Here is a 20,005-nt window from a genome sequence, read left to right on the forward strand (position 1 = left end):
AAAAGCCCATTGACATTAATACAGGCAAAAAGCACTGGACAGAGGATGCAATTGAGTGAAAGATGAGCTTAGTCTGTCCAAAAGGAACCTCAGGTGGCTAACTTCTCCATGGAGAAGAGAAACAAGGCTAACTAGGTCACAGCAAATAGGCATTTTATAAAACTCTCTCAACCAACTAGCATGCTGAAAATCCCTCCTAGAGATGGGGCCAAAAAAAGCAAATGAGTATTTCAGACCTGTGTCCAATTGACTGTCAGTAACTTTCATAACAGTTTGGAGAAAGTGACAGAAATAAGTGATTAAAAGAGATATTGAGACTACCTCTCTCCAAAGAATAGTATAACCATAGTTTTGAAAAATGGACATTCCCACACACATATCTTAAGCCAAAACTGCTTTATAAATTTTTAATTTTTTCAATTACTGAAAATAATATGCCATGTGTCCTACATTTACCAAAATCATGGGGTTATACAGATATCTCAAAACCTGTAATTGTAAAAGATTAATATTTCTACTATGGGCCTAATCATTAACTAAGAGATATTCCAGCCTCAGTTTTCTTAACTAAATATGGCACTTTAAGTTTTTTTCTAAGTTAGAAAATCCTGTGTCTTAGATATATTCTCAAATACTCTTCTTTGAAGATTGAAGGGATTTCAAAAATTTCAAAGGGATTTCAAATGTTCATGGTTTGATATGCAGAAATCAATGCTGACTTAAGGTTAGGTGTTCAAAATTTAGGACAAAATTTTGAGCAAACTAAAATTTGTAAAACCAAAATTAGAAAGAAAAACTGGACAATTTTGAATTTATTAAAAAAATAAACTAAAAATGAATAAATATTATTTCAATCAAGTGTATAACCTGAAATTTATCACAGATATACAGCAGTAGCATAAGAGAACACCTATATCTTTGATGTAGACTAGACTAGACTAGAGATCCAATATTGAGAATGAAAATTTAATCCTCCCCAAATAATCTGCCAGTTGGTACGCTACCTGTGTCATCTTAAATTCATAGAAATGTTTACAAATTTATGTCATCTGTCCGAGGAAAGGGGAGAATCAGCAGAACACGAGCCATACAATTAGCAAAAATGATGGCCAAACATGATTATCTAATCCTAAAAAAACACGAAAAGAGGTAATGGTTACTCTAATTCTAACAATAAGAAAACCAAAGTTTAGGGATGCTTCATCAAGTGTTTTGTTTATATTCACACAGGTACAAAGATTAGGAAACTGAAGTCAAATTTTGGCCCTATTTGGATTTAAAAATAAAAATTACTTTCACCTATTTCTTACATCTCATAATATGATTGAATTTAATAATCTACCACTTACACTTCCCTAAGGATGGACTTCCCTAAGTCAATTCCTTAAGAGACTCTATTAGTTGGCCAGGAATTTAGCTCAGTGGTATTGTGCCTGTCTTAGTGCAAGGTCCTGAGTTGATCTCCGGTACTGGAAAAACATTTTTAAAAAAGCAAGAGACTCTATTACATTGGTTTCACTAATAATTTTCCAAACGTCAACTCCTATACAACCTATAAGCAAAATAACAGGCTTGTAACCTATACAATAAAACAGAAAAGTACTACAAATGGAGAAGGAATGAAAACTGGATAACCCTTTGGATACACTGGGCATTGGAAAACTACATTGCTTTGAACTTTGAGACACTGTCGTCTTGGGCTGTGCCACCTGATGGGAAACACTGTCTGACCCCTTGGCAGCCTTCCACAGAATTTTCCTCTATGATTTTATTACTTGAGAAGATCTACACTATTTTATATCCTGGGACAATATAAAACTGACAATGAGTGATCAGAATTCTTTTTCTTAAGGACATGATTGCTTCAATAATGCATACTTAATCTTCAACAAGATAAGAAAAAGCATGTGTTTCAATTTCTTGACGCACTCAGATTTTCAAACTTAAAATCCCAGTGTCCTCCTACATTTATGAAAGAAATAATAAATATTGGTCATAAAAACATCAACTGTGTTAAAACTAGAGCATCAGTCCTCCCATATGAATGTCTACCTGCCAGACTTACAGAGGGAAAGGTCATATGTTTCCAATATTTTCTTGCATTTTAACTCACATACAACCTCTCATAAGAAAAATTTAGCTACAATATTCAAGCTCCTTAGTGTTTTGATAGGCTTCCCTCTGCCTATATTATTTATTACTGCTATATAGCTAGTACTTATTAAAAATTCAACATCATGTAGCTTAATCCATATTATAATTGTAATTTGTTGGGTGTGTGGAAAAATGTCACTTGAAAAGTGAAAACAAAACAAAAAAAACCTTATAGTTATTTCTTTAGCATCTCTAACTTTTCAATTGGTGGGAGACAAGTACTTGTCATAGTGTCAGATGCTAAAAGTAAACTGAGACATCTTTATTTTTTATATGAGACATCATTATGAGTCTATCAAACTATAGACTTTCAATTTGAAAAAAAGGAAAAGGAGAAAATTTAAAAAGTCTTTCTGAAAAATTAAAGAAACAAAAATTAGTGATGTGGAATTTTACATTTCACCTTGAAATAAATTTTGCACAAATATATATGTATATATATAAACTTTATATATTTAAAAATAGAGTGATTGCCACACCTGCCTTGCAAGCACAAGGTCCTGAATATGATCCCTGGTACTGGGAAAAAACCAGAGTGATAATATTGTTTAGTTTTGGCCTTTTACATTTTACAATCTCAATAATATGTACTATAGAATAAAATAATTTTTAAAATTCAGAACTCAAATTATTAATAAGAAACAAATTGCTCATTTTCAGAGAAAACTTAGAAAAGCTTAACCAAAGTGAAACATTTTATATTTCTAACAATGTACATTATAATCAATGTAAACATAATTCATGACAATTGTATAATTTAATAAAAATCCATTACTCTGCTTGTACAGATTATTTTTCTAATAGCCTCAAATGGAAAACAACTTTGCAAATAGATGAAGGCATTTTTAACAGATATATTCTACAAATCAGAGGAGTTTTCAGTATACCCTAACATCTAAAATGAAGACACAATGGTTCATAAATCTATCCACATCTCATTCTCCCATCAGCTGCCCTGGTTGGCTTCCTAAGTCTATTCTTGCACCTGGGGCACACTGAAGCCAAAGAGCCTTCTGGTTGCATCAGGTCCACTCAGAAGAATGCTCTTGTGGGAAGCAAGGCATCCAGGCTGCTGATCAGATCCTGCAACAAATACTACTGGGCCCCTGAATCAGAGCTGGTAATCCTTAGGCCATGGAAGACATGTTGAACAGGGCTTAGCTGAACTTCCAAGAAAAACGTATAGGTGCAAGCAATAATTTTCAAAAAAATCCCCATCCAAATTCAAACAGGTTGCTCACTTTGGAAATGTATTAAAGTAACTGAACTCTTTTATGAGGTCTTACTCTATTCTTGAGGTATTCAGAAATTGGGAACAAAACAGCCAAAATGGTAGAAGTTAGGTAAAGTGATCAAAGCTCTAAAAATGATTTCCATACCAAGCAGAGTAAGTTTTATTTGCTTTTAAGTTTGTGTCACTATCATAAGGACAGAGGTCCACTATAATATTTACTATTAGACTCCTAATTTTCAGAAATAAATTACTGATAATATTCACAATTTAATTATTCTGAAGAAACAGTTGTGAATAATCAGTTTCATCCCACATCATACAGAGTGCTTATATTTGTGGTGGTTGATACAACTTTGTGTAAATCTCTTCTCTTTTTAGAAATACAGTACAATGAATATATTCAACATATAACTTCCAGAAATTCATTTTGTTGATGAATCCACACCTGATCTACTTATTGTAGTAAAAATTTAGTTGAATTTCAAACATAGTTTAGCTGACTTAATTAATATTCATATTTTACTGTTTAATACTATATAATCATTACCAATATATGTCAGTATTATCAGATTTGTAATTTATTCTACTCTTCAACATAAAACTAAAGTTAATATGCTTGTAATTAAAGATATAACTATATTAATGTGGAAAAATTTAGGCCAAATAAAATTACTTATTCTGGAATTCCTATAAACATAGAAAAAATGCTTCTTCTAGGTAACATCTATGAAATATAACATTTTTATCCATTTAAAGAACTTTCTTCTAGAACTCTCAAAATTATTATAAGTGTACTAAATGTTATTATTTATGGTGATGATCTCTCCTATATATCTTATGACCTTGATTTAAAAAATATATTTCAGGGCATTTCTTGGAGAAATATGAACATATTGACATTCTTATATACACTGCATATAAGTACATTGTGAGGAAATAAATTAGTACAGAGAGTATATATAAGGCACAGTTTGTTTACTGAACACTATTTAGCTATCATGGGAATATTTGTTTGTTTATAGATTAGATATATAAATATTTGTCTGGGTTAGCAGTTTGCTTGGAGTTTTTATCCATAGTGTATTTTCTCCTAAGTTCTTCTCAATGTTTAAAATATATACAATATTTTCTTTAGAAATATAAATTTCACAATATAGTAGTCTTAGCAACCTGAAATATACAATTTGAAAAACAAGGAAGCAATAATTCTCACAGGAAAAATTATTTTAAGTATCTATGAAGTAGAAAAGAAGAAGAAATTTAATAAGTATATTCTTTATATTCCACTGTAATGGAATAAAATTTTAATTACTATAGTGAATGATATCATAGCACTAACAGCCATATAAAACTTAATGCTCAGAATAAACAGTACCTTTAAGTGGAACACTGATAATGAAATTTATGTGAATTAAAGATCATACTAATGCCTTATAAACAAAGGCTTTATAATTGATTTCTTATAGGTATAGTAAATGAATATTTATAGATGCTCTGTGATGTGCCTAGTTCTTATAGAATGAGGAGAAACAGCTATCAAAAAGAAAGTAGCTCTCAGGTAGCTTATGTTAACTTCAGAGAGGAAGAAAATTTTTCAAAAAAGTTTCCAGAGTTAAGCATGGTGGTACATGCCTATAAACCCAGTACCCAGGAGACTAAGGCAGGTAGATTGAGACTTTGAAGCCAATCTAAGCTACATAGTGAGACCTGACTAAAAAAACCAAAACCCCAAACAAAATAAAACAAAAATGGTCTGATTGAGAAAATTCACAGGAGATTTCAGGGTGTGACACAGTTGCTTTAGATAAAATTTACTTTGAGATCCAAAACATGATAAATAAGCTTTAGGTGAAGTTCTAGTAAGAAATGCATAAAACAGAAGGAAGAACAAATGTAAAAACGCTGACTTTAGGAATGAATTTGGAATTTTGGAAACAGAAACACCATAGGAGAGAGGAAGACTAGGAATGGCAGTTGGTAAAACAACAGGAGATAGTTCATTTCTAGAGGACTTCAGTAACACGTTTGTATTTTATTCTGAACATTACTGGTAGGCATTGGAGGATTCTGAGCAAGAGCGAGTTCTACAATGTTTATATCTTAGAAGGTTTTTATAAGTGCCATGCATTACAGTTTGCTTTGGGAAACACAGACACAAATGATATCCTTACAGAAATTTAAAAAATATACATGGGAAACATTAAATTTAACATTATAGGCAGGAAAGAAAACACTTAAATGAATTATTATATTTGTCAAGGACAAGTTAACACGAGATTTAATATTATAGGCAAGAAAAAATTACTTAAGTAAATTATTTACTGTTTGTCCATGATTTAAATAATTCTGGAACTGAAGATCTGATTTAGCACATTATGTATAATTTAATAGGTCAGATATGACTGTTGAAGCACAACACAGCCACATTCATGGGATATTCCTCTTTATTTGTCTTATCTAGTCTAATCCAGATATTTCAACATTTTGAGCTTCATCAGATTTCCCCTGCTGTGTTTCGGAGTAGGAATTCAGAAGTTGTTGATTGGCCCACAGTAGTGTACATTTTCAAAAGCTTTTGGGGAAAATGTCCAATGATGCAGAAATTCATGATAGAACATAGAGAGTCTCCTACCCTAAATGATAGCCAAGCTAAAAATTTCAACCTTCATAACCTTCATAACCTTCATATCTAAAGGAAGCATGTGTTCCAGTCTCCAGCCTCTGAGCTGGAATCCAGGAATGTTCCAGTAAGAAAGCTTAATTTTCAGGTCACATCACATGATTATCTCTGGGAATTCCAGGTCCTGTGGATTGTTCTGCCCATTGTGACCAACAAATTAAGAATGGCTGACATGTCCTGTTCATCCAAATCCTTGCATAATGAGTTCTGCCTGAGAATACACACAGCATTTACCTGCCTATGGTCAAAAACCACTCCTTTATTGCACAGAAATTCTGGAAAGGAAAATTAAGCAGACTGAAACAGTGAGTATTTGTTCATGCTTGCTCTTGAGTTACCTTAAGTCTTTAACTTCGGTCTAGTGAGAAAGAGTATCTGTTGGCAAAACTATTGCCGAATAAAATTTCAGCTCTCGTTTTCTTCTAATTTTTAGAATTTTAATAATTACATAATTGCTCAAATACTAAAAGCAGTATTTCATTAGCTCTCTTGTAAAATGTTAACTAATCTTTGTACTAACTAACCTTTGTTTGGCTAAGGTAAAGGGAATACAGAGCAGTAGATGATAGTTACAGATACCAACTGCAGATATAAGGACTGCATCGTTAGGGTTATTATTGCCCTTATTTTTCTATGTATATTTTCTCCCCACCCTCTCTCTTCAGTACTGAAGACTGAACCCAGGACTTTGCACATGCTGAACAAGGACTCTACCACTGAACTTCATCCTCAGTGCTTTTTATTTTATTCATTTATTTAGAGACAGGATCTCACTAAGTTGCTTAGGCTGGCCTTGAACTTTCAATCTTTCCACTAGAGACTTCTGAGTAGCTGGGATTATAGCCATGCATCCACATTGTTAGCTAATTTTACATGTCAATTTGGTTACAGAGTGCTCAGATTAAACCTTACAACTTATTTCTGTGTGTATGTACAAGGGTGTTTGAATCTGTGAACAGAGTAGATTTCCCTTCCTTGTGTGGGAAGGTTTAATCTACTCCTTTAAAAGTTTGAACAGAAGAAAAGGTTGAAGAAAGAGGTTTTCAACTCTTCCTGACATGCTGCTTTGCTGGAATCTTGCATTTCTGCCCTGTGCTGCTGGGTTTTAGGCCTTCACATGTAAATTGGAATCTGCACCATTGGGCTTCCCTGGTTCTGAGAACTTTAAACTCACAGTTATTTAGATGATTAAATTTTCTGGGTCTCCAATTTCCAGACTGCTGATTATGAAATTTTTGTCATATAATAATAAATAAAAAATTATATGAGCCAATTATATAGGCTGGGCATGGTAACACAGGCCTGTAATTCCAGCACTCTCAGGGACTAAGGCAGGAGGATAACTAGTTTGAGTCTAGCCTCAGGCACTTTTTGACTTAACAAGACCTTGTCTCAAAATAAAACATAAAAAAAGACAGAGGTGCCACCTGCCCCATAAGCGCAAGGACCAGAATTCAATCCCCAGTACCAAAAAAAAAGGGGCAATATGAAGACACTGAGTTCAATTGCCAGTACCACTTCCCCCAGAGGGAAGAGAGAGGAGAGAGAGAGAGAGAGAGAGAGAGAGAGAGAGAGAGAGAGAGAGAGAGGAGGGAGAGGGACAGGGAGAGGGGGGAGAGAGAGAGTTGTAATGCTATGATTATTTCCTCATTCTTCCATGTGTGTTGTATGTGTATTTTCTTTGCTCTCTTAATCTCTTGTTACGTAACATAAGATGACATATATTATATCTGATGATACTGCTTTTCTAGAGAACCCTATCTAACAGAATGCACCTATTCAAGACAGCATACCTCAGTGGAGAAATGATTGGGCTATGATCTAGACAAACTAATTTACCTAAATTAACATGATAAATAAATTGATTCCATAGCTCTTATTAAAAAATAAATTCCAGAAAGACTTCAGGGAAAGAGGAAGCTGCACCAAAAGGAAAAAAAATATATAAGTAAAGCCATATTTTGTACCATTGGAATCATTAGTACCATTATATTGTACTTTTGGAATCATTAGAACTCCAGGAAAAATGCAGAATTTTAAATCACAACTGATTATTATACTTCTTCCTGTCTTTTATGTGACAATTTTGGAGGAAATTTAGACGTTAGTTATCATATATATCTTAACACATCTTTGTTAAAATCTTTCTACCAGAAATCCTAAGTCCTCATTGCTGTTCTGGGCTCTTTGATAATTATAAACCTCTTCCACCAGGAAGAGGAAAAAACTGCATGTGATACCCATTTCTGACTTTGCGATTTATATTACAGTTATTAAACTGTATTTATAGTATCTATAGGAAACCATTGATTTTGTCTGAGCTCCTCCATAAGGCCCTAACAGAACAATCTGAAATCAACTCATTCACCATAAAGTTTCATGTCACTAAACTGAACCTCCTTTATCTGATTTTCCAAGAAACTGGGACAGGTTTGATAGTGAAATCTCCAACAAGGCCAGTTTTACCCAGCATAATAAGGAAGTCCTTTCTGCTTTAAACTTTAAGTAATCTGAAGTTACCTGATGTTAACTAATTCATTTTTATAATGTTGTTTTCTTGTTCCCACTTTAGCTTCTTTATAAAAAAAACAACTCTTAGATCATGTCCAGTGTAGCATCTCTCTAGTTTTAGATGAGAAAGTGTCCTATTCATAAATATCTAATAAAAGTGAATTAGATCTTTCAATTAAATTTCTTAAAATTCTGTCTTTTGACAAATCTTAATCTCATTTTGTTCCACTTCCTGGGGTTCTGAATTTTCTATTTCATTGCTTTCAAAAAATATTAATGTACAACCTAGAGCCCAAAGAAGAGTATATTTAACTTTGTAAGATCCTAAAACTGTTCTGGGTATACAGTAGGCATCAACTAGATTTGTGTTATTTATCTGAATGTACTTGTTAATTGCTATAGAAAAAATCTCTGACCACTCTCACTCAGCCGAAACACAAACTGATTTACATTTTCTCAAGCCCCGAGACAGCAATATGTGTTCTGAATTGTTTTTGAAAAACCCTAGTGCTATGACAATAATTGCTAGAAATCTAGATCTTGAATTTCCTACCAATAAGAAAGAGACAGTATGTTGCGGAAGAAGGAGAATTGAAAGCTGCCTAGGGGAGAGATGACATTTGTGGGGGTGAGTCACAAATCAAGTAATTTCTATGTTATACAGGTTATGTTTTAGGTAAATTGAATATATTTAAAATAGTTTAGTCAACATCCAAAGAGGAAAAATACAACATCTGTTAAAAGTGGTTCTGATAACAGGCAGATCAAGAGTGCTTGGGTTTCCTAGACACAGCCAGGGAAAGGCAAACATTTTCATTTACCAGCTCACAAGCCTATAAAATTTGAGTCAGAAGTGTTCTGACTGAGGCAGAAGTAGAAGAGAGTCTTTCTATAGAAAAAGTCCTAAAGAATTAAGGGCTGCATATTATTGTGAGACATGCATGTCCATGTTTATGGCAGCATAATTCACAGTAGCTAAGCTCTGGAAGCAGCCTAGATACCTGTCAACAAATGAATGGAAAGACACTGTGACATATATAGACAATGAAATATTGCTCAGCCATAAAAATGAAATAAGGTCATTTGTGGGAATATGGTTTAAACTAGAAACCATCATCTTAAAGATTAGTCAGGCTCCAAAAGTTAAATATCACATGATTTCTCTTAGATGAGAAACCTAAAAATAGAACAAATAACAAGTAAAGAATTAAAATTTTAAAAAAGGTGACAGGAAACCAGGAGGTAGAATTCTGGAGGTGAGGAAGGAGACCAACAAGATAAGAGAGGAAAGTGAGAGGAGTTAATGGAATTGAAATTACATAAAATCTATTAAATGCTTGTGCCAACTTCCCAAAACAAACCCCATCATCGTGTAAGGTTAACATGCTTAATAAAATATTTTAAAAATTAAACTTCTGTATGTTAGGTTGAAAAAAATAACAACAAAAAACCCCCCACCCTGCTTCGAATCAATTTGGTAAGCTAGATATGGTGGCATAGGCCTGTAATCCCACCACTCAGGAGGCTGAGGCAGGAGGATTGCCATGAGTTCAAGGCCAGCCTGGGCTACCTAGTAGTTCATGGCCAGCCTGAACTGCATAGTGAGACTCTGTCTCAAAAAAAAGAAAGAAAGAAAGAAAGAAAGAAAGAGAGAAAGAAAGGAAAAGAAAGGAAGAAAGAAAGAGAAAGAAAGAAAGGAAAAGAAAGGAAGGAAGAAAGAAAGAAAGAGAAAGGAAGAAAGAAAGAAAGAAAGGGAAAGAGAGAGAAAGAGAATCAATTTAGGATAATATCTAGTAGTATTTTACAGTAAACCTTGAATTAAAATTTAGATAATTTCTAGGATAAAGATTGTACTAGCCAAGTATTCTACAAAAGTAGCAAAACAGAAACAAAAAAAGAAACAAAAACTGATGTTCAAGGTCAGTTATTTTCATTTAATTAATGTATCAATCCTAAAAGCTTTTCTAGGCAACCCACTGCTCCCTCACAAATTTGAATTATTTCTTTTTTTAACTGATAAGTAAGTAAACTAAACCTATAAAAATAAGATGGTTACTTAATGCCACACAGCTTACTAATTAAATGAATTAAAATAATTAAACTGAAGTTCTCTACACTCACGTTCATTGAAAACAAAAAGAAGACATTCTCTCAAATTGCCAATTTTCAGTCAAATTTGTTAAAGACTGTCTTTAAGGTGGGTCTTTTATATAAGACTAAAAAGGCTTGAATTTCAATTTATTATATAATGCTATATATACTGCTTACTTGGACACATAAAACTTTTTTCTAGGTACTTTTAGAAAACAAATTTTGGAAAATGAAAAGAATAATTACTAGTGCTGATTAACAAAGTGCTTTATCTTTTAAATTTAGCACTATTCAATAAAGCCCTATAGAATGTGTGTGCACAGATACATTTATACATATATGACACATGTTAATATATAACTAGAGAAATATTCACTTACTGTAGTATAAAGGCTGAGTTCTGTTTTTCAAGGAATACTGATGAATGCACAGAACATACACATCATCATTCTGGACAACAGAAAAAAATTGAAGAGACAGTTAAAACAATTACATGTGTTCCAATATACTATAATAATTAAATATATTATAAACATGTGCATATATAACAATATGTGTATGGCATATTTACAAATACATTAAGTATTATGAGAAAAAATAATGGTGCCATTAGAAATGGTTTTGGAGGCAATGCTTTGAAGAGTTGTGGTGGCAACACTGCCAGAAAAGTTGAAAAATAAGTCAAAACACCTAGGCCGTGCACTTACAGATGTGTGGGGTGGGCTGTTATGGACAAAGAGAACCCCACAGTCAGAAGTCATAGGGCTGGAAACATCTTGGCTAATTCAAGGCCATGAAAGAAATTACACAGTGGAACAGGGAAGTATCCTTAGAGATGAGGATGAGAGGTGCACAGGGCCAGTTCACATGATTTTATTGTCTCTTTAACTGGAAGCTAAGCCTTATAGATCCTGATCTACAACCCACCTTTTTTTTTTTAATATGCCATTTCTTATTTTACTGCAAAAACTCAGTCATTTCATTTTTAAATTGTTGGAATGTCAGAGTGATACAAAGAAAAAATTCTGTTGTTAGGAAAGTTCAGAAAGTGCAAAGCCCCTGAATTTCTCAGTAGTTCTCACTGAGCAAGAGTCACACATACTAACCATGTACCTGCACTTGTTAAAACAGAAGAAATGATGTCTGCTTGTCCTGGAATTGAGACTAGGCCATGCTCAAACTACCAGGAATAACAGTGTCTAGGTAAAACAGGGAACCTGCCAATGAGCTGAGAGGAACAATGTTGTCAAATATTTGAAATTGAAAAAGCCAGCATTCACTAAGTACTTTCTGTAGAACTAGGTATTGCTCTAATTCCTAACATGAGTTATACATAATTCTCCACCCTAACTCTTGTAACTCTTGTAATAGTCACACAATTTCAAAGATGAGTCAACTGAAGGAAATGATATAAAGAAATGGACTAAGATTCCATTGTTATGAAGTAGTGGAGGGAGGATTCAAACTCAGGCAGCTGAATCTGGACCTATGCCATCTACCCCATCTCTTTTTGTCATTCCTCTGGTATTCTAGATTGCCAAACATGGACTGATTTCCAGCCATAATCCCAACTACAATGATACCTTTCAATGACTGCTAGCAGGCTTTCCTCGTCCTTCCTCCTAATACTCCGCTCTCCTGGCAAATAGATACTGGAGAGCCCAGCTTCTGCCTATGATTCAGGGCTGCCCTCTGAGCTGTGAAGCAGTGTAGTTAAGTGGAAGCAGAGCCCTGTGGGGTCTTTTGGGGCAGGACTCATCTTATCACTAGAAGGGCTCTGGAGTGAGCCAGGTATTCTGCTGGAGGAGCTAGGTGCCTTGCTGAGTCCCTGCTCCACTTCCAGGGCTGAAGTGGAAAGTGTTGTATGGAGGGCCAGGGACATGTAAGGTAAAGAATTTACCAAGACAGGAGCAAGAAAGGAGATTTTTTTGAATACAGTGCATTGCTATGGAGCAGAGCTGGAGAGTTCTCAGAGAGAGGACCACCCTCTCTGGGAAAGGCATAGAGACTTTCTAAGGGTTTCTTGAAGTTTAAAATATTGTAGATAGGTATGGAAGTATGGGAAGAGACTGTTACGTAGGATTTAGATAGGGCATTGTATTCCTTGTCTCCTTCAGGCTAATGATGTATGTTATCCTCCTGATAAAATATGAAGCCAGGGCTGTGGGGTAGTGTAATGGTCACATTTTTTTTTAGCAAAACATTTATTGGTACATTTTAGATATACATAATAACATTCATCATAGGGAATTTGTACCTGTATATGATATATCTTGCTTCTTTTCCCCCCTTAACCCCTCTTTCCCTCCTTACATACAAAAGCTGTTTCCATTTTTTCCATCCATTTCTTTGTTTTTCTTCTCCCTCCTTTCCTCCCCCCCCCCGCCTTGTTCTCCTTCTCATTTGAACATTTTCTTCCCATTTCCCAAAGTCTATCATACATTTTATTCCTTATTTCCACACCAGAGAAAGAATGCTGCATAAGAAATGTTCATGGCTGTTTTACAGTAGAATTCTGAAACAGCTTATTTTGAAGCTGAATGTCTGACTCTGGGGTAAAACCTACTGAAGTAGCTGAATGGAGGCTGCCTCTCATTGATTGTTTAGCACCCCAAGGGAGTCACTTCAAGACCCCAGCCCCAGGTCCACACTCTGAAGCAAACACCATGAGTTGGCTAGAACCTCTTGTGTTCAAACCTTGCAGGGCCTGTACAAACTGAGTTGTTGCCAGCCCACTTGGAGCTGTGATAGGCAGGTTCACCCCACTGGGGCTGTGTTCTGGGCCCCAGTCCCTTGCAGGGGATGTCTTCCCCTCAGCCACATGGCTGCCATGCACTGGTGTCCCACAGCCTCCCAGAAGACAGCAAAGACCCAATGGAGTGGCCTCACTGACCCAGCGGCTCCCGTCTCCTCGGCTGGATGCTTGTATTCCATCTGAGCTTAACTCCCCTGTCCCATGCTAGTTTCCTTAGTCACTCAACACTGCTGAAGGGAGGCCAAGCCCCAGGCCAGACTATTGCCAGATGCTGTGGCTTCATCTCAACTCCTTCCTTCTCTTGTTTCTTGGAGAGGCTCCTGAAACTTCTGCCCTGTGCTGAAAAACAGTGATGAACTGGGACACCACTGGGAAAGTCATTAATTGGAGAAGGTGCTGCTCCTTGGTGGAGTTGTCTTCAAGATGCTCCTTTTACTCTGCCCTTAACCTCCATCCCTAAAGGCCTGTGACTTCTTATCCAGAGAAGCAGAGGATGGCTGCTCCATGTCCTGTCCAGTCTTTTTTGGTTATATTGAATGGGAGAAACAGGATAGGGTGTGCCTGTTCTACTTACCTGGTTGTGGGTGCTTCTGTTCACTCTTTTCAATTCTGCTATTCCTTTTAAATTATATTGCATATCACTTATGTTCATATACTTATGAACACTGTGGTCTGTACATCAAACGATGTGCTTAGTGAGGAGTAATTTTAACTCATAGACATCTTAAATATGTGACATTGGTCATTGTACTTTATGATCCTTACTTTGGATGAAAATCACACATAAAGAAGGAGATCCAGTGAACCTACTGGATAATTTTTAAAATATTTCAGTTATTCCTTAATAATTCTCAGATTAAGCAATATTTTAAGCAGTTTCTCAGTGTAAAAATTCATTAAAATGAATGTGTGGAGATATCTTCTCTATAATTCTCAAACTGAAAAATAGCTATCTTAGTACCAAACAAACTGAATTTACAAAGTGATTTTCAATATTTCAAAATGAATTATTTTGTATTGTGCTTGGAATCTTCATAATATACCACTTCATATTTTTCTACTAATGTTTCATTCTTGTAAGTCTGCAGACCTAGTAGGGTCTTAAATTCACCATACTGAATATGGGAGTCCTTACAAATATTAAGAGATTAAAATGAGGTAATGGAAGAAGTCTGCATATTTTTATTAAAACAGCAACAAAAAGTCAATTGAGCACTTTTGTAGGCAAGGTCTTGATTTGAGTACTGTAAAGAGTGTGTACCTTGGGGAGAAAGGGAGGGAAGGAGAGAAGGAAGAAGGGGAGGGAGGGAGAGAGAGAGAATATATATTTCTTACATTGAATTATATCCTACTTTTATAGATGATGGACATTTTGCAGAGTTAAGAAATGTGGCCACAACTGGTAGAATTACAGAATTATAGCAATGGTTTACATCTAAGTCTAATATTCTTAAACCTTATATGATATGTTGCTTTTTGACTCATGATGCTGTGTATTCATTTACAAGATTTATTTTTAAACTGTAGTGTATGCAATAGCTTTTTACATATTTTTAATATTTTTTCAATACTTATGATGATTTTAAATAAAGCATTTGCTATTAACACTTCAGGTTGTTTGTTGATGTCTATATACATTTTATATTTATAATAAGTAATAGCTGTTGATTGTTTATTGCATATCTTATTGTACTGTACCTGTAGTGCTTTCTAAATTGAAATAGTTGTCTGAACTTGTCTAAATTTTGTCTCGCAAATAATCAGGTTTACTCACTTGTTCTTTGTTTATTTCATTAAATCTTTGAAAACTCTACTGATTAGCACTAACATTAGGGGGTACATTGTTTTTTATTCTTAATTGTAAGAAGTATGCATGTCTCCAATGTTTTATAATTATGTATAATGTTTTCCTGTAGTTTTTATCATATTCTAAAGTCATTTTCTAAGAAATATTACCTAGTAGGCACTAAAGAACTAACAGTTTTCTGAAAGTATAACTTATTTTTTGAATATCATACATTAACATTGGAAATTTTCCATTATTTTCATATATAGAAACCCCAGTATTTTTCAGAATAAATATTATCTTCAGCAGGCACCTATGCGTACTAAGGAAAATGGGTGCTGAAAATGAAACTTTCATTTTTTTCTCATAAAATTCTTCACACTTAGTATTAAGATAAACTATTTCCCTCTTCTAATAAGTACATTCTTTCTCCACTTAAATAACTATATTAATTAAAAGGTTTTTAAACTAAAACATGGAATAGTCATTTACTTCTAATACTATTTTAGAAAAAATCTTCAATGTTTTTCTTCACAAAAATAATTATAACTATTATCAGAAAACATTGCATGGCAAATAAGAAGGAGCACAGAAATATAGGACTGTAGTTTTATCCACAAATTAATTTTTTTCTTCTGCTTTATATGTATTGTGTTTGAAATAAGAAAAAAGGTGTTATACACACGATATTCCTTATCTTTGGTGTCATATGAAGGTATAAAAGTTAAGCTCAATTGTCAACTTGTCTGGCTTGAGAGCAGCCTACAGGATTAAAGCAGCACACTTCTGGATTTGTTGAGGTGTATCATGAAGCACTCCCTTAGGTACTATATCTGGTCCCTGCCCCTTCCTCTTTGGAACTCACCTTTTCTCCTTTCAATTCCCTGTGATGTGAGCAGTTTTGTTCTCCCACGCACATCTGCCATTTTTTGCCTTGGAGCTAGCCAAGTAAGTAATGATACCTCTAAAACCACGAGCCAAATTAAACCTTTACTCTTGAAAATTGCAAGTGTTGAGTATTTGGTCTAGCAACTGGAATACTGACCAGTACAGAAAATCAGTACCAGAGGAGTGGGGTCATTGTTGTGATTCTACATGGCCAGTGGTTCAGAAGTCTTTGGAAATGATCTGGGAAAGCATTTGTGAAGGTTTGGAGATTTGGAATAGAGAAGCCTAAGATGTTGTAAGCAGAGATTAATGGAAAATTCTAGTCAGACCTCATAGGACCAGAATGCTTAAAGAAGTGTGGATATAGAGGTCAGGCTCATGAGGTTTTAGATTGGATTGGAGACTCTGTGAGGAATTGGACTCTGGCAAAAAACAAAAACAAAAACAAAAACAAAAAAAACCGCAACTCTACATTTTTCCCAAGTTTAAGAATTCACATGAGGTTGAATTTAAAAGTAGCTTATTAATTGATCTGGTGGAGGAAATTTTAAGGCAGTCCAACATTCAGGCTGAAGCATAGGTACTGGTGGCTGCTGTTAGCCAGAGACAGTAAGAATCAGGAGGAAAAAGCAGAGCACAATGATTTTAAAAACTCAAATTTTGGCCTGCAAAGAACCACATGTAAATTTGGAGCCAAAGGAGTTATGGTTAAGGGAATAACACCATAAACCATAATAACACCAAGTACTTTGAATTGGAACAAAAGAAAGATACTTTGAAGACATTCTAAGAATCAGCAAGAGCCCACCTATAAAGCTAAAGGGTATGAGTATAAATCAGTCACTTGAGAGGGGAGCCCCTGGGTACCCTGCTCAGAAGGTTCGCCTAGGGGATTGGTTCCTGCATTTCATTTCACCATGCTCAGCCATCCAGTTATTCATACACTGCTACTATAGCTGTGCTCCAAGAAGAAATGGCGACTGCATGAGCAGTCAGTAGGCCATGACATCATGCACATGATGCTGTTTTTTCAGGCATGCAGAATTCACATGTTGTGGGAGTATACAGGCTTCTGCCCAGATTTCCAAGGAAGGCCTCAAAGGCCAGGCAGTGTATCCCTGAAAGATGGGTAAATGAAGCTGTAGGGATGAGCCCAAATGTGAAGTAGGAACCCCAGGAAGTTGGAGACACAAGGAATATGGAACATGTGCCAAGGAAAGCTTCAGGCAGTGAGGGGAGTGAAGCTAGCTCAAGAGAGAGGCTGTGTGGGCTGCAACACTTAAGGTCAATGGATAGGGCCACTCAAGCCCTCTGAAATTCATATCTTACCATCATGTGCTCAGATGCTGAATATAGAATTATGGGACTAATGTTGGCCCTGATGAGTTTTGGTTTTGCTTTGGTTCTATTGAATTTTTTCTATCCCATCATCCCTCCTTTTGTTAGAATGGGAATGTTTACTCTGTGTCATGCTACTTTGGGATTATATAACTTGCTTTTTGCTTGTTAGTCTTAGGGAGATTTTGAACTTGTATTTTGGAGCAATGCTGCAACTGTGTCATAGGAAGGGAAGGAAGACTTCCCTTGTGTTTCTGCTTGTATATATCATCCATATTATTAAAGCATTTTCTTAGCCTAGTCCTGAAGGCTTCAAGTACTATACTCTGTGAACACTTGTTCACATATTAAGTTGTTTCAGTCTCTTAATTGTAATGTAAGCAAAATTTTAAAGTCTCCATATAGCTTAAGTCATTTAAATTCCAGTAAAACTACAATTACAATCAAAACAAACACACCCTGTGTTGATAGCCATCTCTAATTGTCTCTGGGTGTAATTAAAACTCAGTTCCGGGACCGGGAATGTAGCTCAGTAGCCCCACACCTGCCTGGCAAGTGCAAGGTCCTAAGTTCAATACCCAGTACTGCATAAAAACCCCAAAACAAAGCAAAAGGATAACAGGGCCGGGGATTTAACTCACTGGTACTGACACCTGGTTCACAAGTGCAAGGGTGCCGAGTTTGAGCCCTGGTACCAAACAACAACAACAACAACAACAACAACCACAACAAAACTCAGTGCAGGTATTTTTACAATCTTAGCTACATCCGCATTCTCAGAGCTGTGTCTTCCCTTTTTACATTTTACATGCACTGTTTTAAAACGTTCACATTTAACTTTAAACATAATTATTGTTGAGGCATCACACTTTCAGTTGAATTTAATAATAAAAAATATGAAAGGAGAAAAAAAATCAAGTTTCTTTTTTACATTTTTCTCACATTGATGCTTTTATTTTCTTCCTAACAAATCTGCTACATCATTTCATGTTTGTCAAAATTTCTTAATTTCTTCCTTCCCACTCTTCTCGTCCTCACTTTCACACATATCCTGCATTATGGAGAGATCCTAGAAGAGTTTGAATGCTGTTTTGTATTGCAGGGCTAACCAGTCAGACTCTGTCCAGTGCTAAATCTGTTGAATACCTAATACCCTATAATACATTTATCTTATGATTCAGTTATAAAGAGTAGGCTTTTTCTTTTTCAATCAAGAACTATGTTACAGGAATAAAAGTATAGAAGATATTTAATTCAATTTAAACAAAAGCTACAAGCATTATGTTAAGCTAGTCATTTGTTTATAAAAGTTATTGTTTGCCAAGTGTAGGATGGTGTTTTAGTTACTTTTCTCATTGTTGAGACAAAATACATGACCCCTAAAGTTAAAAGAAGAAAGATTTATTGTGGCTTACAGTTTGTAGAGGTTTCAGTTCATAATTGGCTGGTTCCAAGGCAGGGTGACATGACAGAGGGGCATCGCAGAGGAGAAACAGTTCATGGCAGGCAGAAGATAACAAGGAAGCAAGCCAGCAAGCAGTGAAGTAATGAATCAACAGCAGCTTGCTTCTCTCTTTTATCCTTTTGTTGGGAGCAATGCTACATAATTCTAGGGAAAAATCATTTGGTTGCCTAGTTCTCTTGCCTACAGCCCAGCTACAGAATAACTCCAGTTTGGCCTCCGGTCACCACTGAGACCAGTGATCCAGTGATGCTGTGATTCTCCAGGACAAGAAACATCCTGGGAGAACAAACATCTGCTCAGTTCCTCATTGTTCTTGGACTGTTAACATCTTGTTTACCGGAGATGTACTGAACTCTCTGCAAGCCTTTTGTTACACCTTGTTTATCCCAATGTGAACTATTGAACTCTCTGCAAGTCATTTGTTACATTTGTTTCTCCGGATGTACTGAATTCTCTGCAAGTCATTTGTTATGAGGTACTGAATAAAAGGTGTGGTAAGCTGGGGGCTTTTGTCTTTGCCACCCAGAGCAGCACTGATCAGACCCAGAGCTCAGCTTCTTCTCAGTCTCTTTTTTCTACCTTTCCTGTAATTCGCCATGTGCTGCCGTGGCTCGCAGGAGACCAGGACTAACTGCAGAGGTTCTGGTAACGTCCCCTTCCCCTGTCCCCTACATCCTTTCCAGGCTATCTGCCCTTTGGTTGATGACCCTCATGCCCAGGGTAACCTTTCCATTATCCACATACAGAATGCCAAACCAATCAGTGGACTGATTTAGTAATCACACACTCTTAATCTCACCATTACACACCTCAGGTCCAGCCACCTCTGAAAAGCCCTACCTATGACTGCATGAGGTTTGAGGGGACATCTAGACACAAGCCATAATAGATGGAAAAAAACTGGTGGGACATTTTTCCATGTAAATAACTGATTAAGTTAAGACATTTGAGTTTAAGCTAACTTAAATGGGATTAAAGTTTATAGCATAACTATACTATGTAGTTTAAATACTCCATGGAACCTGTGACATAATGTATTTCCTTTATGAAGAATTATTTAATTATTTGTTCTCACTCTCTTGATGTTATGTAGCATCTTGGTC

At 35.5% G+C, this 20,005-nt stretch overlaps 1 long non-coding RNA gene across 1 annotated transcript in view; it reads right to left on the reverse strand.

Moving 5' to 3' along the window:
• The window catches only part of LOC110347708 (uncharacterized), a 34,521-nt gene extending 15,287 nt beyond the window's left edge, over positions 1-19,234 (reverse strand). The window contains exons 1-2 of the long non-coding RNA XR_002392452.2: positions 18,853-19,234; positions 11,051-11,120 (exon numbers count right to left, since the gene is read on the reverse strand). This is a non-coding gene — a long non-coding RNA (uncharacterized LOC110347708). The remainder of the gene's footprint in view (positions 1-11,050; positions 11,121-18,852) is intronic.
• Positions 19,235-20,005: the final 771 nt, after the last annotated feature.

Source organism: Heterocephalus glaber, unplaced genomic scaffold, assembly GCF_053883595.1.
Source record: "Heterocephalus glaber isolate CG9 unplaced genomic scaffold, H.glaber_assembly_v1.0 deba00001504, whole genome shotgun sequence".
Taxonomy (NCBI): Eukaryota; Metazoa; Chordata; class Mammalia; order Rodentia; family Bathyergidae; genus Heterocephalus; species Heterocephalus glaber.